This window comes from Pelodiscus sinensis, chromosome 14, assembly GCF_049634645.1.
Source record: "Pelodiscus sinensis isolate JC-2024 chromosome 14, ASM4963464v1, whole genome shotgun sequence".
Lineage (NCBI taxonomy): Eukaryota > Metazoa > Chordata > Testudines > Trionychidae > Pelodiscus > Pelodiscus sinensis.
The window spans coordinates 1,699,632-1,724,938 of NC_134724.1; the positions used below are offsets into that span (position 1 = coordinate 1,699,632).

Here is a 25,307-nt window from a genome sequence, read left to right on the forward strand (position 1 = left end):
AAGCTAAGTGCTTGGGCAGCCACCTAGGAGCTCCAGATGCCACCCAGCTGGTTAGCAAAGCACCCACAGCTGCCAGCATGTTTCGAGTGGTGGTGCACAGCTGCTTGTGTCTTGGCGCACATAACAAAATTTATTCCACACAAGGATGGAAAATGTTAGCAGGAGCATTGGCAGGTGGCACCAGGCTCCTGGAAGGGGTGGCGCTAGAGGTGCACGGTGTACACTGCGGCCTGCATTTCACTGCACTTCCCGGCTGTGGCCCATGGAGCCAAGGACACTTGGGCTGTCCTTTGGCTGTATGGGGCCCTACACAGCACGACTCAGCTGGTGCGGCAGTGCCCGATGGCCGGGGTCAGGCGAGTGTTTGGCGCTGTGATTTTATAACTGGCAGCCACACAGTCATGAACGATTTTTTTAAAGCCCGTTTTACACTCAGGGCCTGTTGGCCCACAGGCCGTTCAGCCCCTGCCAGTGTAACCCACACAAAAGGGCTATGCTACACGGGCGGGTTGTGGCGCCAGATGAGGCTAAGCATGGCCTATCGCTGCACCTCATTTGCATACCTAATGAGCCGCCATTTTTGTGGACGAGGCTCTTGCGCTAGAAGGCGCTGTCTACACTGCCCCTGCTTGCGCAAGAAAACCCCTCTTGTGCGATGCCGTTCTTCCTGGAAATACTCAGCGTAGCAGCATTACGCAAGAAGGGGCAGTGTAGACAGCTCCTTCTAGCACAAGAGCCTCTTCTGCAAAACTGGCGGCTCATTAGGTATGCAAATGAGGCTTGGCGATATTCCACATTTAGCCTCATTTGCATACTTCTAGCACAACAACCCGTCTGTGTAGACAGAGCCCTAGTGTGGTTACTGAGCAATGCGAGTGGTACCTAGACCACAGCAACAGTTAAGCCCACGTGACCGCTAGAGCAGGGGCTAGCGCTAGCTGGCTTTTAGCTCCGAGGGCAGAGGCTCCTGTACTCCACTCCGGAGGTCCCAGGTTCAAACCCGCCTGGTGGCGGTTGCACCAGCATGTACCTGTTCCCCGGGTTCAGTCCAACTCCAGTGGATCTTGCCTGAGTCAAAGTCTGTGAAGGGACCTGGCAGGTATTTTTCACCTAGCCCCTCCCTTGAGGATGTGACGCCACAGAAACTGGCTAGGAAGAGGTGAGTGGACATTAAGACCCAGGCGTGCCCCAAATTTTCCAGGTGCCCTATGCCAGGGTTCCCTGTAAGCTGGGCACTTGGACGGCTGCCCAGCAGTGATTTAAATGCCTCCCAGCGCATTAGCAGAGCGCCCACACTGGCGGCAGCATGGGTGGTGCACATGCTTGGTGCGTATAACAACAGTTATTCCACACACGAAATATTTCCGCGTGACACAGGCCTAGGGGAACCTGTGAATCCTGGCTCTGTGGCAGGGGCCCAGCGAGGCAGCACCCAGCAGTAGCACATTGGAACGCAAGGCCCCCTGGGACAGCATGGCTGAGCTGGGGGGGGGGGGGTATTAATTATAGGTTGGCTATTGGCTGAGCTGGGGCGTTGGCATAATTCTGTATTTTGTGACCCCCCCCCCAACACACACACACACACACGATGTGTTGGCTTGTGTGATGCCTCATTTGCGAGCACTCTGCGGTTGGGTCCCTACTCTGGGTTATTGCCATGTACAGCACCTGACGCGCCTGGGCTCTAGCTTTGCAAGGGGCTCTCGAATGCAACCTGTTGCAGTGCTGTTACATGCCCGTAGCAGACCAAAGATTGTCAGCCTGCTCTGCCAGCCTCAGTTTCCCCTGCTGCTCCCTGGCCAGGCTCCATGTGCTCAGAGCCCAGGTGCAGGCGGGGAAGACGCGCCGTCTCTGACCTTTGGACAGCTAGGGCCGGGGCCCGGCCGGTGGGAGTCACATAGGGGCTTCAGTGCCCAACGAACGCAGCTGTAATACCTCTGCATCTCGCCCACAGAGACGGGGGGAGGGCGGCGAGGGGGGGCCATGGCTGCCCCACTCCCCTCACAGGACAGGGAGCAAGGCTGAGCGGCCAGGCAGGGGAAAGTGGGTGAGACCCACCCAAGCGGGCAGCTCCTGGAGCTAGCACAGACAAGCTCCCGGCAGGCCCACTGGGGCAGCAGCGCCACGGGCCGTGGCTGAAAGCGGCCCTCTCCCGCGCCCGCGGAAAAGCCAGCCACGCGTTACTGAGCAGGTCGTCAAGCAGCAGGCCCTGTGGTGGGGCCTGGCCGGCGGGGGGCCCTGCTCCGCTCTGTGCGGCTGTTCCCCCCTCCCGTTGTTTGGGCTGCTCACCGCCGTGGGGCAAGGCCCGTGTCTCGCGAGGCGCATGCACAGCACCCGAGGGCTGTTTTCAGCGGTGGCACGACGGTGATGTGGTAACGTGGCGCTGACAAGGTGCGTCTCAGCAACGTGTCTCCTCAGGTGCAGTCTGATGTCCCCTCACAGGGCCCCATTCATCCAGTGGCGCTAGCCGACATTGAAAATAGAAGAATATAAGCCCATAAGCACAGCCAGACTGGGTCAGACCAGAGCCCATCTAGCCCAGGGTCCTGTCTGCCCACAGTGGCCAATGCCAGGTGCCCCAGAGGGAGTGAACACAACAGGGAATCGTCCAGTGATTCCTCCCTATTCCCAGCGTCTGACAGCGGCTAGGGACACCATCCCTGCCCATCCTGACTACTAGCCATTAATGGCTCTAACCTCCATGAATGTATCTAGTTCTTTTTTGAATCCTGTTAAAATCCTGGTCTTCACAATATCCTCTGGCAAGGAGTTCCACAGGTTGGCTGTGTGCGGCATGAAGAAATACCTCCCTCTGTTTTAAACCTGCTCCCTATTAAAAAAAAATCTGTGTCTTGTATTGGTTCTTCCTGCGCAGAGAGAGGCGTTGGCAACAATGCCCTGCAAAGCTACTCGCCTACAGAAGCTATTTAAATTCCAGCAGCTAATACCGCCCTGCTAGTGCAGATATTAAACATAGATGAAAAGACTCGCACTTTCAAAGGCCTGGTGTCTCGAACGTCTGCATGAGGGCTGTAGGAAAGGGGAAATTGGAGCAAGCGAACGTGATGGCTGTCCATCAGGCACAAAGAAACCAGGCCTCCACACCTCCGTCTTCACCGTGCAAGGACAGCCTGCCACGGCACCCTTGGATTATTAATGCCTTCCCATTACCTTTGTATCAACCAGGGAGGCTCTGACAGCTTTCAACTGGGTCGCGGGGAGGATAAGAAATTTAAAAAGTCGATATGGTGCTAAAAACCACCGAGTTTCAAAGAAAGAGAAAGATCAAAGCCTGAAAGGTCAAAGCATAAAAATGTAACATCACAACCAAGATAAAAGCAGGCGTGGCACAGAGCCCTGGGCTGCCCCTTCTCCTGGCACAGCAGGGACAGGTGGAATCGGCACCAGCAGCACGGGCTGAATCCTGGGGGGGGACAGAGGAGGGAGAGCTCAGAGCAATGCGCTTGGGGGGGGGGGGAGGGAGAAGAGCCATTGGAATAGTGTGCTGCCGTGGTAAATAGGCATGCGGCCCAGTTCTTGCGCTTGCCGGAGCTGATCTTGGCTGGTCCCCCGATTTCACATTCGGCTCGGGGCTGGTTTCCATGCAATGATCGGCAAAACCACAAACTGGAGACATGGTCAGAGGCGAACAGGATGGCGTTCAATAAGGACCAATGCAAAGTGCTCCCCTTAGGAAGGCACAATCGTTTCGCACACGCAGAATGGGACGCGACGGTCCAGGAAGGAGTCCTGCGGAAAGGGATCGAGGGGTCAGAGTGGGCCACAGGTTAAAATGAGTCAACAGTGGGACATTCTGGCAAAAAAAACCCAAAGCTGATTCTGAGAGGCAATAACAGGCGTGTGGTGAGCAAGACACGAGGAGTCGTTCTTCCGCTCTGCTCTGCGCTGACTAGGCCTCAATGGTATTTTGTCCAGTTCTAGGCACCGCATTTCTAGAAAGACGTGGGGAAACTGGAAAAGGTCCAGAGAAGAGCAACAGTAAATGATGAAAGGTCTAGAAACCACAAGCTGGGAGGGAAGACTGAAAGAATTGGGCTTGTTTAGTGTAGAAAAGAGACAACTGAGAGGGGACAGGAGAGCGGTTTTCAAGTACCTAAAGGGGTGTTACAAGGAGGGAGACAAGTTGTTCTCTTTGGCTTCTGAGGACAGGACAAGAAGCAAATGGTTTAAACTGCAGCAAGACGTTTAGGTTGCACATTAGGGGAAAAAAAATCTCCTGTCAGGGTGGTTAAGCACAGGAATAAATTGCCGAGGGAGGTTGTGGAATCTCCATCTCTGGAGATATTTAAAAGCCGGGAGGATAGACATCTGCCAGGGATGAGCTAGACAGTGCTTGGCCCTGCCGTGAGGGCAGGGGGCTGGACGTGATGACCTCTCGGAGTCCCTCCCCATTCTAGTGTTCTATGAGACACTTGTTTCGGAAGGCTGCAGCTCATTGCCACAGAGCTCACGTAGACCTCACCTTGCTGGGCACACGCATGGTTTTTCCTCCTATGAGTTTTTGCATGAGGATTCCACCAAAAGCTAGGCTGGTCATGAGGACCAACATTTTCCGACAGCCTGCATGTGCCATGACTGGAAAAACGAGTAATGAGGCCCAGGAGTACCTGCTCTATATGGGCCAACGCAAGTTTTTGCATTTCCAGATAGCTGCAACGGCAACAAGTCAAGAGCATTTGTACTTGCCATAGGAACCAGCAGCGCTCGTGCAGTATGCTTCCTGCCCTTCAGGGCCCCTGCAGAACTCAGTGGTCGCTGGTCAGCACGATTCAGGCCGTGTCTACACGGGACGGTTTGGTGACAAAAGTAGTCTCGTCATGCAAAGGTCGGCACAAGTGAAAAATGGTCAAACCGGTTTTTCTACCTCCCCTTGTCGACATTTCATGGCCACATGGCTCGCTCCCCTGTGGCCAGATGGAGCAAAGCATTGTGGGGAAGCATCCCACAAGGCAGTGTGGTGGGAAGGCCAAATTGATCCCGACGCTTCTCTCCGTGGTCTCCTACTGACTCCTCCGCTGCTGGGAGCAGCATCATGAGTAGCTCTGAGTGCTCCATGCTGAGGAGTGTCAAAGCAGCTCTGCCGTCTCTCTCCGGCCCTCGCCCTGCAGCAGTGTTCCTAGCTGGGCGGAACAGGAGCAGTCCAATGATTTGCTCGTTATTTGTTCCCCACACGGAGCAGCTCACTCAACTGTCAGCGACTTCCCAGAACTTTGAAAAGGAAGAGGGGCATGCCTGCAGGGCAGCAGAGATCACAGAACACTGAGCTCAGGGCAGGCATGGTGGGATACTGGCAGATGCCAGCTCTCTCACCAAGACAAACAGCAGAGTCCACATTGGCTCTTTATCGTCAATAAAGGGAGGGGACAAAACAAAAGTCCTTTGTAGGGCTGGACGTTTTTTGTCACCAAAACGGTGTATTTTCCCCAGCAAACATTGCATTGCAGTGTGTACGTGTTCATTGTTTTGGCGCCACAAGGCAGATTTTGGCGCTAAAACCCATGCCAGTGTAGACAAGGCCTGAGATTAGTTCTACAGCTCCCCAGTCCTGCAAGGTTTTCGCCCGCACAGGCCTCACGTAGAGCTCCAGCAAAGATTGATTTGGGCCAACGAGCTACACAGCAATTAGCCCCAGTGATGAAGCTGCTGCTGTCAACAGGAGGCCAGGGCTGCCGAGGGCTTTGGGTTACCTCTCTCTGGCGGAGGAGGTGGTCTCAGCCCGGCTGTGCTGGACTCTCTCCGTGGTTATCTGGCGGCTACCTGGGTACGAGGCGTTTTGTACCGAGAATGGCTAATCCCGTGAGCAATTGTTTCCCTTCACATTAACCTCCTTCTTCTTCATCTTTTTTTTTTAACCACGCTCTGTTTAATACAGCATGTGCCACGCGGAGGACAAAGGCAGCGTCAGCTTGTCTTAGCGGCTGGCTGCACTGTGCCGTGCCGTGTTCTTGTAAAGGACGCTTTGCCTGGATGCACGCTGCTGAGCGCGCCGGCTTCGTGCCACTCGCAGACACCTGCCGAATGGAGCAAACGCCCCCAGCTCTTGCAGGGAAATGTGGACCAGCCTAGGGCCCGGATGCCCAGCCGGCCTTCCCTGGGAAGGGGTCGAGCCAAAGGGGCTGGCGGAGCGGGGCTGTTTCCATGGACACAGTGGAATCGCCAGGTGAGATGGACAGGAAGGACATGCTGGTCTGCGGTCCCATGGCACCATCTGTGTGTGTCTAGGGCCAGGGCGGGGAACCTTTTTGGGGTCGGGGGGGGCCGATGACTCACCAAAAAATCAGTCGGGGGGGGGGGCTGTGCCAAGTGAGAAGCACATATAAAAAAAAACCTATGGAGAAGGCAAAAGACCGGCCCCACCTCCTCCTCGCACACTAGAGGCTACGGGGGGGGGGGGGGGTCCAGGCTAGTAGACTTTGTGCCCCCCCCACTCTCAAGAGGGGCTAAAAATGAGGTCAGTGTGGTTGCCGGAGGAGTAGGTTTGGGGTGCGGGGTCTGGGCGGGAGGAAAGGTGCAGGAGCAGGCTAGGGGGAGGGGGGCTGCATGGGAGGTAGGGTGAGGCACGGAGTGGGGGTCTGGGCAGAATGGGGGGATTGCAGGACCGGAGCACTAGCTCTCTGATGTGGGGGGGAGCCCCAAGCCTCAGGGGCCGGATTCAGTCCCCCAGGCCATGGGCTCTCCTTGCCCCGTCTAAAGCATCGAGCCGCATGCTAGAGGGCTCCACAAACCGAGCGAACTCTGCCATGCGACCAGCTCTTCACAGGAAACCAATGGCAACACCGGGGGGGAGGGGAGGAGGCGCTGTCTCCCCCCCCCCCCGCGGGCTTTTCTTAAGGAAAAAAGCCTGGCTGGGATTTTCCAAAGGGCCTAAGTGATTTAGGAGCACAAGCCTCATTGCTTACCAAAGGGCGTTGGGCTCCTAGGTCACGTAGGGGTCTTGAAACATCGCACCCATTTTGATTTCTCGCTCAGAGCTGTTGGGTTTCTTCCCCCCGAGCGTCGCTCGCGCTCTGTCTCCGACAGGGCCCCCGGCTCGCACACAGCACGCGCCTCGTCTCCCCGTCGACCAGCCCAAACCCGCCTGCTCATGCCCGGCAAGGCCCTCTGGACCCCTGGCCCTCGCTCTCTCAAACCCTCCGGAAGCTTTCTCAGCGCTGCCTTTAACAGCCGCAGCCTCGCTGGCTACTGGGCCCAGCCCCCTGGCCTTACCGGGTTGGGGAGGGAGTGCGGACCTGCGAAAAAGCAGCGCTATTTGTCTGTATGGCGAGGACGGGGCGGCTGCTGTGGCTCTGGAGCTAAAGGTGTTCAGGAAACCAGCGGGAAGGACACTCAGCAGCACCAGTTAGGGCTGCCAGAGGGTTCAACAAAAAATACCAAACCCTTCCCATCCCCCCCCCCACACACAGAAAAAACACCAGGAAAAAATTCTGTTGAGGGAAAAAAAAGGGGGAGACCAAAGCTGTTAAGCAAAAAAAAAAAAAAAAAAAAAAAGTTCTGCACCTTTAAATGGTCCCGCACTCCCTTCCCCCGCGCCCCAGATGCGGCTGTCCCCGCCAGGCTTTGGGCCGAGGGAAACAGGAAATACCAGCCATTTCACATGTTCAGTATTTTCTGGGTTTTTTTTAACCGGACGGGGAACCCGAATACCGAGCTGTCCGGGCAAAAACCAGACACCTGGCAACCCTGCTGCCAGCAATTTGCTCGGTCCCTTTTGCTCCATGCGAGTGAGATGTTATAAACCACAACTCACGTTTCCCATCCACCTCCACCGAGCAGGGGAAGGCCCGGCAGACGCCACGGCTAGTCCGGCGTCCCAACAGCCAGCAGGCTTCACTCACGTCAGACTGTCAGGCATCACCCGGCAGAAGAGAAATCAGGGGAATGGAGAACACAGGGTAACCACCACAGGGAAGATTTGAACCTGGGACCTCAGCGTAAGAACCTTTGCAACTTGCGCTATGAAGCCAGCTTGCACCCAGTTGAGGGTGTAGAGTTCCCTTGTTCTGCTGTCCGGCTGTAAGTGGTCTGAATGCCACGGCATGGGTCAGAGACCACACTAGGGGTGTGCGGTACATATTCCTCCTAGCTGAGGAAGGGCACGCGGAGCGTCGGAGACCCAGTTGCGTCCCCGCTTGTAACCACCACCAGGCAGGTTTGAACCTGGGACCTTTGGAGCTGAGTGTAGGAGCCTCTACAGCTTGAGCTAAAAGCCAGCGAGTGCTCTGCTTCGGCTGTGGAGCGCCCGTGTGCTCATCTCGCGGTAAGTGGGCTAAGTGCCACTGCCCGGGCCAGCGACCCACACGAGGTGTGTGTGGGGTTACAGTAGCAGAAGCCCATTTACAGCGGTGTCACACTGTGGGTTGTCGAAGGTTTGTTCTTTGCGGCGCCACCTGTTGATTGTTTTCCTTTATCTGAATGTGCCTTCCACACGCGCGATGGGGAGCAGCCCTTCTCCCGGGCCGCCGCAGCTGAAAAAGCAACGGCACGCCGTCACCGTTGCCGATGACATAACGACATCCCTGTGGCGTGGCCAATCAGCACCTCACCCAGACTTGCCTGCCGGAGAAGTGGTGAGAACAGCCAGCGCCTTTTGCGTTATCAGCCCGCAAAGCAGCTCACAAAGGCGGTCAGTCTCAGGCCCCTCATTTGACATATGGAGAAACTGAGGCACACTCAGGGAAATGAGCTGTCCAAGCCCACCCCGGAGGCCAACGAAAGAGCCAGGACTAGAATGCTGGTCTCCAGAGTCACTAGTTAGTGCGCTAACCACTAAGGAACACAGCCTGCTATTTGAATGTTGAGGCATTAGCCCAACAGGCAAAACCTCACAGTGGAAGCAGGCCTAGAGTTGCCCAAAATAGTAACACTAATTTTAGTTGCACCCTCAATGAAAAGGGCATCTGCCTAGTCCTGCTCCTCACCTTAGCTCCTCTCTTTCTTTCCCTAGGAGGGTGGGGAAGCGCTGGGCTGGGTTCCCTAGGGAGGGGTGGAATCTCCATCCCTAGAGGTGTGTAAGTCCCGGCTTGACACAGCCCTGGCTGGGATGATGGAGTCGGGGTTGGTCCTGCCTTGGGCAGGGGGCTTGGTGGCTCCTGAGGTCTCTGCCCGCCCTTGGATTCCATGATCCGCTGATTCTCTCTCTAATTAAGGCTCCCTCTCTCTGCTACTGGGCTGGAGCCATACGGCCAATATGGGACCATGGCCAGTAGCCTTCAGTTTAGCCCCCCCCCTCCCGCCAGAGGGTTTGGTGAGCCACGGGAACCACACAGAGGGTGACCCGTTCTCAAAGACCAAGGCGGGCCGTGCTCGTGGTGCTACGCTAGCCGTGCACTACTGAGCGGTGGTGAGTACACCGTGGGTTAAGGGGGCTGTAGCAGGCGTGACAATCCACCCCCCCAATCCCACACCCCCGCAGCGGCCCACGTGGGTGCCTTTAAGCCTCAGAGGAACTTGAAACATCCTCAGAGCCACGTCCTTGCGCTGGAGCCACGTGGCAGCTGCTGGGGTTCACTGACGCCTCCACCCACCCAGCCCAGGTCCACGGCATGTGACGTCACGGACACCAGGTCAGAGAAAAAGGCTGCACCTTGGGCGTGGCGCGCTGGAACACGTGGTGTCTTGTCTGACTTCGCTTCCTCGCACACCAAGGGGGACCAAGGACCGGCCTGCGCTGCTACGTGGGTGGGGGATCGCCAGATTCAGTGGTGGAGCAGGAAGAGAGCCCCGGGCGCAGGTCGCTCGAGCAGCCAAGCCAGGTCTCTTGAAGGATGCAGGCAGGGGGCGCCCGATCTGCAGGGAGGGAACTACCTGGAGGAGGAGGAGGACACGCGAATTGGCTGGTACAAAAATGCCGCCAAGACACGCCCAAAACAGAACCACGTCCTTGAGTCGTCACACGTGGTTGGTCCTGCTTCGGGGTCTGGCTCGATGACTCCACCCTAGAATTCCACGAGCCTCAGATCCGAATGTGGTTCCTCGGCTCATCTGCATACTGCAATCCGATTGGCTGCAAGGAAACGAATCGGCCGGGTGTGGCACAAAGTAAACGTCTACTCCCCATGCGTAACAGCTACCCAAGCATCCAGCAGTGGGGCTGAGCGTGGCCACGACGCCTGGCTACGGGGGCACCGTTCGCTATGGCAGAAGGGGAGCCCCCGACCGTGGGTTGCTCCTCCCCGAGGGTTTCTGAAAGGAGGTGCCAGCTTGCTGCCTCTGAGCGGCGCCCACTGCTTTTCCCCCACCCCACCCTGTCCATCAGCTGTGCTTCTAGCATGGCCTCTTGTGGGGCTGCACCAGACAGCCCGACCTCCACTGCCATCCAAGCCACGTGTCCACAGCGAAGTGGTGGCTAGACTTACCCCCCCGTATCCTGCCTCCGCCTGGCATCCCAGTGGCACCCTGGGGAGCTGCAGCACCCGGCTAGGGCAGGCAAGCGATGGCTAGCGAAGTCTGCTGGGAACGGGAGAGGCAAAGGGGGAGCCGCAGAACAGACGTCGGGAGAAAGCCAGCCCGTGTGGGTGGGTTTCTTGCACCGATGGGTTATTTATGCAGAGCTGGCAGCAGGGGAAGCATTCTCCCCTTGCGGCGCGCCAGGCAAACAGATGGTTTGTTTCGGATTCGATGGGGCTTCAGCATTCGCAGTTTTCGCGCGTCTTTTTCTTTGCACACGTCCGCCAAAGAGAGACGCGAGCTGGCACTCAACTCCGGGCATGCCAAGGCGGCCCAGTGAAGTTTCACGCAGCTTCGGTCAGAGACTGGCCTTACGGCTTTGGGGGAAAGTTCAGCTGTGTGTCGCAAGGGCTCTGCGTGGACCCAGCATGGCTAGTGGAAAATTTGGATGCGTTGGGGGTTTTGCAAATAGTTATACGGGGACCCTGACAGGCACGTGTTGCTTTACACACGTTTGCCGTCACAGGGCAATGAGAACAGCACCTGTCGTCTTACCCTGGTGTCTCTTCTGGCCACTGCTAATGAACCCAGAATGAATCTGATTCTAAGGAGCGATGGGCTTGATTTCTAGCTGCTCTCGTCACGCCCCCTCTGCCTGGAAATCCAGCCTGAGCCCTCCAATATGGGGCTGACATAGAGCCTAACTGGGGTTTGGTGTGGCCCAGTAATGCAACCCCAGCAGAAGGTGCCACTAATGTTCCTCAACTTTTTTCTACGCATGTGCAGAATGCATTTTGTTCTGTGCACCAAGGCATGTGCAAAAGTGCACCACCAGCAGACACACATGCTGCAGGGTGTCGCTGGCTGTGGAAGCTCCACCCTGTTTGTTATCCCTCACACCCTGTGGAGAGAGACAGCTGCCATTGCCCATGCGGTGAATCCCAGGGTGTGTGCAGACTACCGGGTTTTGTCGACAAAAGAGTTTTGATGACATAACGTTGCCAGAACGCAGCAGTTTTGTCGACGGCGGTAAACCTCATTCTACGAGGAATAACGCCTTTTGTCGAGAGTTCTGTCGACAGAAGGCGTTATTGCATCTACACTGTCCTTTGCGTCTACGCTCTCATGTCGACAAAGCGGCTTGCTTTGGCGACAGAACTGGATGTCGTCTAGATGCTATTTGTCAACAAAAGCTTTGTTGACAGTATCTGTCAACAGAACTTCTGTCAACAAAAGCCTGTCGTCTAGACGTACCCCAGGGTGTTTCTCACACGTGGGAGGAAGTCCCCATACACAGCCACAAAGCTACCTTGCCGGCCTCTCCCAAAGCCCTCCAGAAAACTCACTTTGCCAGATGCTGACAAAAAACATGAGACCAGGCTCCGGTGTGCTGAGGTCAAGAGAGTCAAGAGAGTCTCTCTGTTTCCTTGGGCTCTCTGCTTAGTGTGTCGGTAGCCAGTGAGTCTCTTTTCTTATATTTGCCTTGTAAAGTCCTTGGGGCAGAGACCGCCATTTTGTTCTGGGTATGTACAGCGCCTTGCACTGTGGGACCTGATCTATGACTGGGGTCGTTATGTGCCAGATGCTATAAATAACTGTGATCCACATCAAGTCCTTGGACACGTTGAGGTTCTCCAGGAATGGCCTCCAACAAGTGTATCTTCTCCCTGTCAGGGACAGCAGCCCGCTCACTAAAGGGTTAATGTCCATTGGAAAAGCTTGTCACAATCCCAGCCTCCAAATTCATGGAGCAGTTGCTCGAACAGATGGAGAGATCAGCCATTTGTCTTCATTAGGGGCAGGGAACGCGTGGCAGGCATGGGGGGGGGGGTGGTCCCCAACAAGGGGCCTTTCAAGGGTCACTGTACCATTCGTCCGTGCAGTAGAGACAACTGTAGATCGCCCGGCATCCCGTGTCAGTGACGCTTGCTGGAAAGTCAGTGATTGGCTCCTTTTAAAAACTGCACGCGCCTGTATTTGTGGGTCACAGGGATTGGCTGGGACGGTCTCCACCTGTGAGGCGGGCCAGATTTAATTGTTTCCACTACAGTTCCGTAGACGCCATTTTCACCCTGAGACGTTCTGCCGGTGGGTCGATAGTCAGCCCTGCTTTCCATGGGGAGGAGCATACCCTGAGCCTTCACGGAGGTCAGGTTCTTGTGAGGAACTTCTGAGGGATGAAGCACGGTCTACAGTTGTCTCCTTCGGACTCCACCCAAGTCCTCCGTTTCCAGGCCAGAAGGGACGCTGGTGGTCCTCTAGTCCAGAGGTTCTCAAACTGAGGGATGATCCCCGCCCCAGGAGAGGGGGCACAATGTATTCTGGGGGGGGGGGGTACGAGAAGCATGAGGAGAAGAGCGGCTGCTAGCCCAGCAATGCTGCCAGCAGCAGGAGTGGAGAAGTAAGGGCGGCAGTACCATATCACAGCACCTTGTCCTTTGGGCAGCAGCCGCGCCTTCAGAGCCGGGTTCCAGGCCAGCAGCTGCTGCTGCACACTCGGCCATGGGTGCTGGGTGGCAGGATGGATACTGGTGTGTGACAGCGGGGCCAGGCAAAAATGACGACAGCCACAAAGAAGAGGTGGCCTGATCAAACAGGTTGACCCCCGCTGAGCAAGTTGGCCCGCCCGTGGAACACGGCCCACAGAACTTCCCCACAATGAACCCTTGAAGCAGATCAGCTCTTTTATAAAACCAATCCAGTCTGGAGCTAAAATATCACCAGCACCACCCCAGTTGGCCCCGACAACAGCACCAGGCTCCATGGCGAGAAGGGAACATCTCGAATCCGCCAGTCAATAGTAACATGCTTCCGCCTAGAAATAGCCTAGAGTAGAGTCGTCTGCGGAGCCCCACATGGCCACATGCTACTGGCATCTCCTTATTTCCATCTGCTAAACTGTAGGAACAGGCAGGTGCCCTAAATATGTCTCTGATGCCGTTTGCTCCATGTAAGCATTGGCTGTCGTTGCCATAAGATGTTGTGTCATCGGCACGGGTGACACTCAACTAATTAGCTTGCGAGCGCGAGGACGTGATGAAAGCCAGGATGGGGGAGGGGAGTCAAGGTCTTTGCACCATGTGCTTTGCAAAATGGGGAAAAATAATGTCGAGGGGTCAGCACAAGAGGTAGCAGGAAATACCCGCGGGGTGGAGGACACGGGAGGGGAGAGGTCTCTCTTGTCACCCCTCGGCCTCATCCCCAGTGATTGTGTCTTTGCAAATTTCCCTTTTCAGACTCAGTTCTGATCTTGCTCACACCAGTTTCACACTGGCGTAAAGGCACCATCAGCAGCGGAATTACTCTTGACTTACACCATTATAAGAATCAGCAATCCATCCTCCCTCCCCCCACACGAAATTATATATGGGACACGAGAAGTCGTTCTTCCGCTCTACTCTGCGCTGATTGGGCCTCAGTTGGAGTCTTGTGTCCAGTTCTGGGCACCACATTTCAAGAAAGATGCCGAAAAATTGGAGAGGGTCCAGAGAAGAGCAACAAAAATGATTCAAGGTCTAGAGAACATGAGCTCTGAGGGAAGACTGAAAGAATTGGGCTTGTTTAGTTTGGAAAAGAGAAGACCGAGAGGGGACATGAGAGCAGTTTTTAAATACCTAAAAGGGTGTTATAAGGAGAGAGAAAAATGGTTCTTCTTGGCCTCTGAGGATAGAACAAGAAGCAAGGGGCTTAAACTGCAGCAAGGGAGGTTTAGGCTGGACATTATAGAAAACATCCTACCTGCCAGGGGGGTTAAACACTGGAATCAATTGCCCAGGGAGGTTGTGGAATCTCCATCCCTGGAGATATTTAAGAGCAGGTTGGACAGACACCTGTCAGGGAAGGTCTAGACGGTGCTTGCTCCTGCCATGAGGGCAGGGGACTGGACTCGATGGCCTCTTGAGGTCCCTTCCAGTCCTAGTGTTCTACGAGTCCATGAATCTATGCTACTTACTGGCATGTGTTTCTCTCCCGCTTGTTTGGATTTGTTTAAGGAATCATCTTTCTCCGTGCCTGGAAGGAGCCAGAGCGGCACCAAAGAACCATGTCAATCTTGTTTGGCTATCTCTGCTGAATTGTGCGCTTGTATTGTTTGTCTCATTCATTCCCAGGGAACTGAAGGTTCTTTCTTCTGCTGTTAGCTACTCATTGTTGGTCTGCTCTTTGGTCACTGTTTGCTTATGCTGTCGGGCCACTATGACACCATAAATCCTCACCAACCCAACCGACACAATGAGCTATTGTTAGTTAACACCCTCCACTTCTTAACCGGGAGGCAGTTCTGCACCCCCCGCCCCGGCAAGGCGATGCCACCGCCGGAGTCCCATGTTTCTATCACAGACGTGCACCGAGGTCACCTAGTCTCCACGCGGCTAGGTGGGGTGAAGCCAGCTCCTGTCTTCCTTCGGCTTGGTTCACTACTGGCCTGGCTGCTGAGCCACAGCTGTTAAGCTGAGTGCTCAAGACCCGGCTCTAGCAGAAAGGGGAACTGGTTTGATCAGGCACGTGCCGTAGTATCCGGCCGGCTCAGAACAGGCCTGACTCAAAAAGGCAGGTTCGGATGCCCCCACGTGTGTCGGCAGGTTCAGATCTGCATGGGGTGCCCCCAGCCGTGCCCCTCGGCCACGGACATCGGCCAAACCAGACTGTCTCTGCGAGAACGGATCAATGAACACAAGTCGGACATCGGAAATGGGAACACACACAAACCTGGAGGGGAACATTGTAACCTGCCTGGGCACTCAGCCATGGAGTTAACAGCAGCCACCCTTCTACAAAGGAAGGTCACCAGCCAGTCACAGAGCGAGTCTGCAGAACTAGAATTTATCTATGGATTTGACACCGCTACCCTGGGCCTAAACAAAGTCACGAACAGTTTGGTGCATCACAAAGCCCATTTCTCCTGCCTTTAACATTTGCATTTCCACATCAAAAGCTATGAATGACACACATCCAGCCCACCTCATTAGCCGCATTAACACGGGTCCTACAATTGACAGGTACTCCTGCTGTTATAGAGAGCTCTTGGTTTGTTAATTCCACTCGCAATCATCTGAAGAAGTGCATTTGTGCCCTCACACGCTCATGATCCTATAGACATATTGGTTGGTCTCTAGGGGTGCACTACCCTGCACCGTAGCTCCAGATAAGATACACACTTTGAGCTACACAGATTGCATGTCTGATTTCAATCTGATTTCGACATAGCTTCTCTCGTCATTTGGCTCTGGGGTGGGACTGAAAATGGGAGATTTGGGGCACAGGAGGGGACTCCGGCTTTGGGGAAGTGCAGGGCTGGGGCAGGAAGGGCTGACCTTGAGAGGGTCCTGGCCAGCGGTGCAGCGGGGGGCTAAGGCAGCTTCCTGCCTCTCCTGGCCTCGCGGACCACACTGCATCCAAACGCAGCTTCCCAGCCAAAGGGAGTGTTCGGGGCAGGGGCAGTGCACGGGGCTCTGTGCGCTCCCACCCCCCACCCCAGGAGCCGGGCCTGCTACCAGCCACTTCTGGAGCTGCCTTAGCCCCCCACTGCTCAGCTGATCCCCCTGCAGCAACGAGACCCAGCGCTGCCATTGCACCGCCCAGCGCTGGGCCGTGCCCCGTCGATTGAAACCCGCCGGGCTAGATAATCACACGATAATTCTGGCCTTAAAAATCCGAATCTCCGAGCTGAGCTCCTGATGGGGACAACTAGGGACATGCGGCTTCCCTGGGCCCCGCGTCGGTCTCCAGGCAACCCTAGAAACGTGGCAGGGTTGCAGTTGCACGAGCCACGAGAAGAGCAGATATTGAAAATGGCTGCTGAGCTCACGGCGGCAGCCCCTTTGTGTAGGGTCAGCTCCTCGCCTCAGTCTCCGCCTCCCAACACCTTCCCTTGGCCCACAGAGTCCTTCCCCTTCCCTCTGACCGAGCCTTCCTCCCGGCAGCTGCCTACCAGCCTTTCCTGGCCCCGCATGACCCTCGGGCCTCGCTCCCGCTCTCAGCCTGCCTCCCAGAAGGCCGCCCTGGCTCCTGGATTCAGGCACGGCGGCTGCCTCCCATCACACACCTGAAAGCACCTAGGCAAAATGGCAAACGAAGGCCCAATCCCTCCCACACCCCCCCCCCGAACAGGGCCGGCCCGAGCCATTTTGGTGCTCCGGGCCCCAGGCGCGGCGCCACCCCCAGGACGCACAGCCCTGCCTCCGGGCGCATGGTACACACGCGGGCCCACCCCCGGGGCACATGGGCAGACACATGGCGCATGCACTGCACAGTCGGCCCAGCCACCGCCGATGACGTGCAGCCCCGGGCCGCCTGGGGTGGGCTGCACCTGGCCATGCAGGGCCCTGCGGCCGCGAGGGAAAGGGCGCTGCTGGCCGGTGCTGCTAGGGTTAACATGGCCCCCGGCCTGGGCAGCTGCTGCAGCCTGCTGGGAGCGGGGCGCCCCTCGTAGGTTGGCGCCCTGGGCGGCTGCCCGGCTAGCCCACCCCTTAGTCCGGCCCTGCCTCTGAGTTAACATAAACTCGCAAACTCAAATGTCCACCTCTATGGGCAGCTTCACCCAGAGCCCTGAAAACAGGCCAGCCATGCCTTCCCCACAGCGAGCCTGCAAACACGAGGTGTGTACGACGGCCCCAGGCAGAAAAAGGGCCCCATCAGCCAACCCTCAGAGGCCAAGGGGAACAATTTTTCTCTCTCCTTCTTGTAACTCCCTTTCGGATACTTGAAACCGCTGCCACGTCCCCTCTCAGTCTTCTCCTTTCCAAACTAAACAAGCCCAGTTCGTTCAGCCTTCCCTCCTAGTTCACGTTCTCTCGACCTTTCATCGTTTTTGTTGCTCTTCTCTGGACCTTCTCCAGTTTCTCCACATCGTTCTTGAAATGTGGTGCCCAGAACTGGACACAAGACTCCAGCTGAGGCCTAACCAGAGCCGAGCAGAGCGGGAGAACGACTCCTCGTGTCTGGCTCTCAACACCCCCGTGAATGTAATATTACCCATGCGTGCCTACCCAACCAAGCAGGTTTCATCACTGTGAAAGGGCCTGCCCTGAGGTTGGTTAGTTAATTCTCCGTGCACACTACAAATTACTTGGGTATAGTGCATGTCACTCCAGGGGGGACAGAAGTTATCCGGGCCTAAGCGCCAGTGTGAATAATGCTTCTCCTGCTGACAGAGCGACTGCTGCTCACGAGGACTTGAGCTCCTAAGCCAACCGGAGAGCTCTCTCACTGCAGCTTAGAGCACCCACCCCTCTGGGCCTTAACCCCTTGCTGGAAGTGAAGGTGTTGTGGCTACTAAAACACGTCCGTTGGACTCCCCCCAAATCAGGGGACGTGTCGAATGCAGGAGCTGCGCAAACAACGGCCATCGAGGGCGATTCCTGCGAAGAATCGCAGCTTCTCAGGAGCCGGCTGGTTTCTCCCGAACGCAAATGTCGGGCGAGGACGGTACCTGCACCGGCTGTTCAAGACACAAAAGGCCACACGAAGCAGCGCCCGTTCCCAGTGCTGCGTCAGGAGTCTGGGGCGTTTCCCTCCGGTCTGGCTCCCTCAAGAGTCGAGACATTCGAGAGTTCTCACCTCCCCGCTCAGAAACTTCCCGCGCTACGCAGAAAAGTGAAACCGGGCCCTGCAACAATGACCCACATCTCAGGTCGTAGTTGCTACTTGCACGTGCTGCGTCAGTGTTTGGGGATGCACATCTTATAGCGCCGTTGGCACCTCATGCCTGGCCTTGGCCGGGAGCGTGTGTCTGATCTTCGCAGGCCCCAGTGGGAGTCTTGACATAACTGCACAGCTCAATTTCCTGTCTTAAAGATGGGCCTTTCACTGCGGATTGCTGCAGTCAAGATGGACACACACACACACACACACACACACACACACCCCCCTGCAGCTCAGCTAAATCCTGGCAGGTCACAGTGTGATGGGACATGCCCTTGGTGCCTGGCAAAACGAGATCTAATCGAGGTGCAGTCTCTCCCGGTGCAGTCCGCCCTTTCGGTCTCTCCTCTGACAGGTCTGGTGAGAGATGGGGGCAGGGGATGTTTTCCGGTCCCCGCCGGCTGACCAATGAGGTGCCGTTGGGTCAAGGCAGAAGCGACTCGGCTCCCAGGGCCGGATCAGACCAGACCTTGTAAAAGAGATTTGTAGTTTAATGAGGGTCTCCCCGCCCCTTGCCCTGCTTCCATGGCTGAGTCATGCTTGAACTTTTGTGCCTTTAGAGCAGGCATGTCCAAAGTCCGGCCCGCGGGCCAATTGCGGCCCGTGTTCCGGTTTAATACGGCCCCCCAGGTAATTTGGCAATATCTATCTTTTATGGCTCCCAACGAATCCATATGTATTGAGATGAATACATTGTAAAATCTCCGTTAATGTCAGTTGGTCTAAATCAGTTATAAATATATTTGGACACAACATGTATACTTGGTGTTATGTTCCTGTTCGTATTTTTTGAACTTAAAAGTTGACAGACAACCTTTATTACCACTAATATGTAATGTACTTTACAATGTTCCTGACATATATTTCACCTTCCTGGATTTTTTTTTCATCTGGCCTTCAGATATGAAAGGCAGAGTGATTTAACACCTGTTTAGATTTGTCATCCATGTGACGCAATGAAAAGTATGCCGTTTGCAATAAACTTTGCATAAAATAGTTAATTTGCATTTAATTTTAATGGTTCAAAGAATGTCAGGCAAAATGGTCGGCCCTCACGCATGTTCACTTCATCAAATCTGGCCCTCTCTGAAAAAAGTTTGGACACCCCTGCGTTAGCGCATCCATCAAAGATGCGCTAGGTGCAACGCAAACTGGGGCAGTGAATGCAAAGCACCAGATGCCAACCTCAGAGGCAGCCTTCACTATGGTTCCAGAAAAGGCAGCTCATGTAAACCTGGACAAGGGGAGTAGCTGGTGCACCTCCTGCTGCCACCAGTTGTAGGTAAAGTCTGGAGCCAAGTAACAGCTACCTCAGCTGTATGACAGGCAAAAATAACCTGCCCCTTGAGAGGAAGTGTGTAGATGAGTATTACTTCACATAGAAAGAGGCATTGCAGAAAGGGATCGAGGGGTCATCATGGAGCACAAGCTCAAGATAAGTCAACAGCGGGACACTTGCAAAACAAGCAAACATGATCCTGGGAGGCATGAACAGGTATGTGGTGAGCCAGACACGAGGAGTCATTCTTCCGCTCTGCTCTGCGCTGGTTAGGCCTCGGTTGGAGTCTTGTGTCCAGTTCTGGGCACCACATTTCAGGAAAGATGGGGAGAAATCGGAGAAGGTCCAGAGAAGAGCAACACAAATGATTCAAGGTCTAGACAACATGGGCTAGGAGGGAAGGCTGAAGGAATTGGGCTCGTTTAGTTTGGAAAGGAGAAGACTGAGAGGGGACATGAGAGCAGCTTTCAAATATCTAAACAGGTGTTACAAGGAGGAGGCAGAAAAATTGTTCTCCTTGGACCCTGAGGATAGAACAAGAAGCAAAGGGCTTAAACTGCAGCAGGGGATGCTTAGGTTGGACATTAGGAAAAACTTCCCAGTAGGGTGTTTACACACTGGAATAGATTGCCTGGGGAGGTTGTGGAATCTCCATCACAGGAGATGGAGTTGAATATCTTTATTAATGACCTCGATGAGGGGATGGATTGCACCCTCAGCAAGTTTGCGGATGACACTAAACTAGGGGGAGAGGTAGATACGCTTAAGGGCAGAGATAAGGTCCAGAGTGACTTAGACAAATTGGAGGATTGGGCCACAAGAAATCTGATGAGGTTCAACAAGGACAAGTGCAGAGTTCTCCCCTTGGGACGGAAGAATCCCAAACATTGGTACAGGCTGGGGACAGCTCTGCAGAAAAGGACCTGGGGGTGACAGTGGATGAGAAACTGGATATGAGTCAACAGTGTGCCCTTGTAGCCAAGAAGGCTAATGGCACATTAGGTTGCATTAAGAGGAGCATTGCCAGCAGATCCAGAGATGTCATCATTCCCCTTTATTCGGCTTTGGTGAGGCCACATCTGGAGTATTGTGTCCAGTTCTGGACCCCCAATTACAGGAAGGATGTGGACACATTGGAGAAGGTCCAGCGGAGGCAACCAAAATGACTAGGGGGCTGGAGCATATGACTTATGAGGAGAGGCTGAGGGACTTGGGTCTGTTTAGTCTGCAGAAGAGAAGAGTGAGGGGGGATTTGAGAGCAGCCTGCAACTTCCTGAAGGGGGTTCCATAGAGGCTGGAGAGAGGCTGTTCTCAGTGGGGGCAGATGGCAGAACGAGGAGCAATGGGCTCAAGGTGCAGTGGGGCAGGTCTAGGTTGGAGATTAGGAAAAACTCTTTCCCTAGGAGGGTGGGGAAGCGCTGGGCTGGGTTCCCTAGGGAGGGGGTGGAATCTCCGTCCCTAGAGGTGTTCAAGTCCCGGCTTGACAAAGCCCTGGCTGGGTTGATTGAGTTGGGATTGGTCCTGCCTTGGGCAGGGGGCTGGCCTCGGTGATTCCAGAGATCTCTTCTTGCCCTAGGATTCTTTGAGCTGGCAAAGAGGGGCAGCATTTCACATTCTTTCTCTTTCTAGCTTTTGCTGTGCCCTTGGTCTGGGAAAGGAATAAACGTGGCCATGGACAAGAGGAGAAAACACGGAGACTGCACTGCAGGGGGTGAGTGTTGATAGCAGACCGGCTACAAGCGTTGCACGGAATTCAGTATCGCGTTTCAGTTGTGAATCCGTGGTACCGCTCAGCTGTTGTGCATCCTCCTGCTCTCCCCACCCGCCCTCTCACTGTCCCCAAAGCCCAGACAGCCTGTAACAAGTCCTGGAGAAGGACTCAGGGTTCCATTTCCAGCTCTGCCACTGCTTCTTTGGATAACCTTGGGCCAGTCACTTGCCTGCTCGGTACCTCAGTTTTCCCATCTGTAAAATGGGGATAATGATCCCCCCATGAAAAGCATTTTGAGACTGGCGGATGAAAAGTGTTGCACAAGCTAGTACTGTCCACCTCCCCTCAAAACGCTTTGTGAAAACAAACACTGGCAACACACAGCGAGAGGCACTACTACGCTAGAAAGCCGTGTGAGCGCAGTGTCGTGTTTGATGTCAGGCGGCTGCACAGAGGTTCGCTTGGCTGTGTGGGAAGCTGGTGCATAGCCTCCCTTTGGGTCTTTTACTCTCCGAAGAACGCCTGAATTGCCGGCAAGTCAAACGAGGTTAAATTGTTGTCCTCTCCGCGCTGGCAGACAAAAGCTGACACCTTCTTGGACTAAATCGCTAAGCGCCAGTCAAGGACTCTTCACTGCGGCTGCAAATCGTGTGACCGAGCTGGAAAATACAAACCACAAGGCAGTCTTGGCCCGCATGCTCCCATCACCAGACAAGTCCAGAAAGGAGCAGAGACAAAAAAAAACCCCCTTTATTTTAGACATGCTGAAACGATTGGAAACCCCCTTTGTTTTGTGCTCCTTGTCTGCTAGAAAAGAGCTTCCTTGGGGGATGGCAAGAAGGGGATGGCAAGCGAAAAGGCTTCAAGAACACTTGTTTCCCGGCTTCGCTAGTTGTTTGCTGGCAAGATGTATGTATTTAATGAACTGTTTTGCATGCGTGGATTGGGCCTGAGAAAATGAACGGAAGCCATTGTTCCCCGCCGGCCCTCTAGAGCGCTCTTCAGAAGAATGACTTGCTCGCCAGCAATCTATACTCGGCCCAGAGATGAAGGGTGGCTGAATTGCAGCTTTGAGTCGTCCATTGTTGCCGCCGAAATGTTTAGGAATCAGCCATTTAATGAGAACAAAAGAAATTAATTGGTGGTTTAGGCCTAATGAGACTGCTGTGCAAATTAACAGTCCTCATCAGCAGAAACAAACAGAGTCCTTAAATGAATTGCTGTGGAGCATTACACTGACTAAGCTCTTGCTGGAATGATAAATAGCAGGTCAGAAGAGACCATCTGTGCTTTTTTTTTTTTTTTTTTCTTTCCAGAGAGAGGCAGTGAGAAATGAGGCTTAGCAGGAAAAAAAAAAACCCAGATCTCAATAAAGCATAAATTCCCAGTTTTATTCATCTACGCCCAGCTTGACACCAGCATCTTACTCCAGAGATAAAGAAGAAAACCACTTGCATTTGCATCTGAAAAGAGCAAGGCTAGATGGCCTATATGCTCACGAAGCCAAAGAGTTCTGATTTCAAGGGATATTTAGCCCCTATTCAAACTCTCACAAAGGCCTAGCCTCCAGTAAACCAGAGGTAGGCCTGCCTGATTAAGGCTGTAGACAGAAGCCTTGTATATCCGTCACAGAGCTCATTTGTTCCCTCTGTTTATTTAAGACGTTCTTCAATTCCCAGTGAGGATTTGTATTTCTGGTTGGGTTTACTTATGCTCCTGTGCTGAAAAAAATCTGTCTGATCTTTAATAATCAAAGTAATTAGAATAATCCTTTCAGGACTGAATGGAGGATTATTTCTTCATGTCATTTTAGTTTCATCCTGATCTGGGCTCCTCCAATGTGGAAAACGCACTTCAAAAGCGCCCCCATCACACGGCGCCAAAATTCCCACCCACCCGACTGCCCAAGACAGACGTCTCCGGGAAATTTCCAGCCTTGGCACGTTGGTCGAAAGGAAATTTATTTATTTCAGTGGCGGTCAAATAAACACCAGGCCGTTGAGACTTGGGGAGCGTTTGTCGTGGCGCTGCCTTGGTTAGATAAGGAACCCTTTGATGAAGTGAAGCGACTTTGTGTGCCTAATCTGAGTCTAGCAGCCCCGCACAGCGATTGTAAAATGCGGCGCTGTCTGCAGGGAGCAGCAATTACATAGGAGGATTAAAAGGTCCTAAACCTCACCTATATTTCACTTTTGTAAACGAGTGAGGAACAAAGAATTCTCGGCTTGCCAAGAGGAAAGAATAATTGACACAATTCACAGACAGTGGATTATTATAATGTAAATAAACGAATGGGAGAGGGCAAAACTAATTTAGACCTTAAACTTTTTCATCTGGCGTTGAACAAGAAGGATAAACACATCTTTGTAAAGGCATGCCATGAAACTGAAACCCCAATTTTCACTTTATTACATGCGTTGCCCTCTTTGAACTAAGCTGCTGCAGTTGGCGGGAGAAGAGCAGGCCAAGCTAACGTTGGGCTAGATTGAAAAAACACTCTTTTAAACCAGAACGAGTTGGCTTTGTCGGAGGCTGGGGTTTCTATGGGTGGTTGAATGCAGAAGATCCAGATGGAACCTTTGCCCAACATGTCTGACTGTTGAGATTTGAAAACTAAATGTAGGTAGGTATTTTTCTTCATTGTTTTGCTGTGTTTGCATTTTTTTTTTTTTACTAGAATCGAGTATCAAGATGCTGTTTTGCTCTTGCCATGACTGGAAATAAGAAATACAGTTGTGGAAGCCTTATTGACATGAGATATTCATCCTAGCGTGGTTTGGATAAGCACCAAACTACAACTTTCTGGGTGTTCATCTGAAACTTTTGTCATGGGCATAGCTCTACAGCTCTGTATACTTACAAACAACCACCACATGGGACAAAAAATGGAGTCAGTGTTCAGGCACAGAAGTAAATACCAGGGGATCTGTGTCTTAGCCCCCGCAGGATCTGTGAGCTGCGCTGGGGTAAGTCACCGATTGCCTGATTTTTAAAATTTGGCACACGTAAGTATGCGTGAAAAATGTGCATACTCCCACCCAATTTAGGCCTTGAGTTACTATGATTGTGCAAGTGAATCGGGCAATTGCATACGTAACCCTTCTGCCAGGCGGAGTTAATAGCAGCAAGGGCCAGGTTCAGTATCTAGGGGTCTCCTCCCAACAAGGTAATACAACACCGGCTCAAGCCCCCACCCAGTGACCTGAGAAATCTTACATGCACCTCTGGGTGCCTCAAAGAGGCAATTCTTCCCCTCTCGCAAGCACAGAGCCTCAGTATAGCAGCAAACCTTTAATAATACAAGGTAACCGACATCAGCATTAACTTGGGAAAACACCACAACTCGGATTTATAGACCAAACATGAGCAAAGACCCTCCCCCCGCCACGAATCACCCAAAGTCCCAAAGTCCCAAAAGTCCAACACCCCAAGACTGTGTCTAGACTGGCCACTTAAATTTCCAGAAAAGCACTGACAATCTCATGTAAGATCGTCAGTGCTTTTCCGGAAATACTATGCTGCTCCCGTTCAGGCAAAAGTCTTTTTCCGAAAGACTTTTGCGCAAAAGGGCCAGTGAAGACAGCACGGTACTGTTTTCTGCAAAAAATGCCCCGATCGCAAAAATGGCGATTGGGGCTTTTTTGCAGAAAACCGCGTCTAGATTGGCCACGGACGCTTTTCCGCAAAAAGTGCTTTTGTAGAAAAGCATCCTGCCAATCTAGACGCTCTTTTCCGAAAATGCTTTTAACGGAAAAACTTTCCATTAAAAGCATTTTCGGAAAATCATGCCAGTCTAGACGTAGCCCAGATTCAAAAGTTCACCCGGCAGGGTTTTACCATCCCAACCTGGAGGGGCGGGGATTGATACACCTTACCTTACGTGGTCCGCCAATGGCCCCGCCTCTCCGTAGGGTTCTGCCACCGCCATCAACGTGAGTCACCCCGCCACACTCCATCTGTCGTCCAGTGAGCCGCCTCAGCTGTCCCACGAACTGTCCGGCTCCGCCAGCCATCTCAGTCCACGCCCCAGCCACCAGCTGGTTGCGCCTGCCGCTGCTCCACTGGCTGCCTGCTGCCGCTCCTACCAGCCGCACGTCGTCCACGCCAGCCGCTCTGCTGTCCGCCCGCACACGCAGGTCCCCCCGCAACTGCTCTGCTGTCCACCTGCGCTTGCTGGTTGTCCTTGCAAACCGCTCTGCTAATAGCTCAGCACCAGGCTTCCCACAGTGATTTCAGCTCTCCAGCAAGTTCAGCTCATAATAGAGGAGC

At 53.9% G+C, this 25,307-nt stretch overlaps 1 long non-coding RNA gene across 1 annotated transcript; it reads left to right on the forward strand.

Moving 5' to 3' along the window:
• Positions 1–673: 673 nt before the first annotated feature.
• On the forward strand, positions 674–24,920 carry LOC112547299 (uncharacterized). The gene is made up of 3 exons (XR_012895670.1): positions 674–6,181; positions 20,957–21,038; positions 22,852–24,920. It is a non-coding gene; the product is annotated as an uncharacterized LOC112547299 (long non-coding RNA).
• Positions 24,921–25,307: the final 387 nt, after the last annotated feature.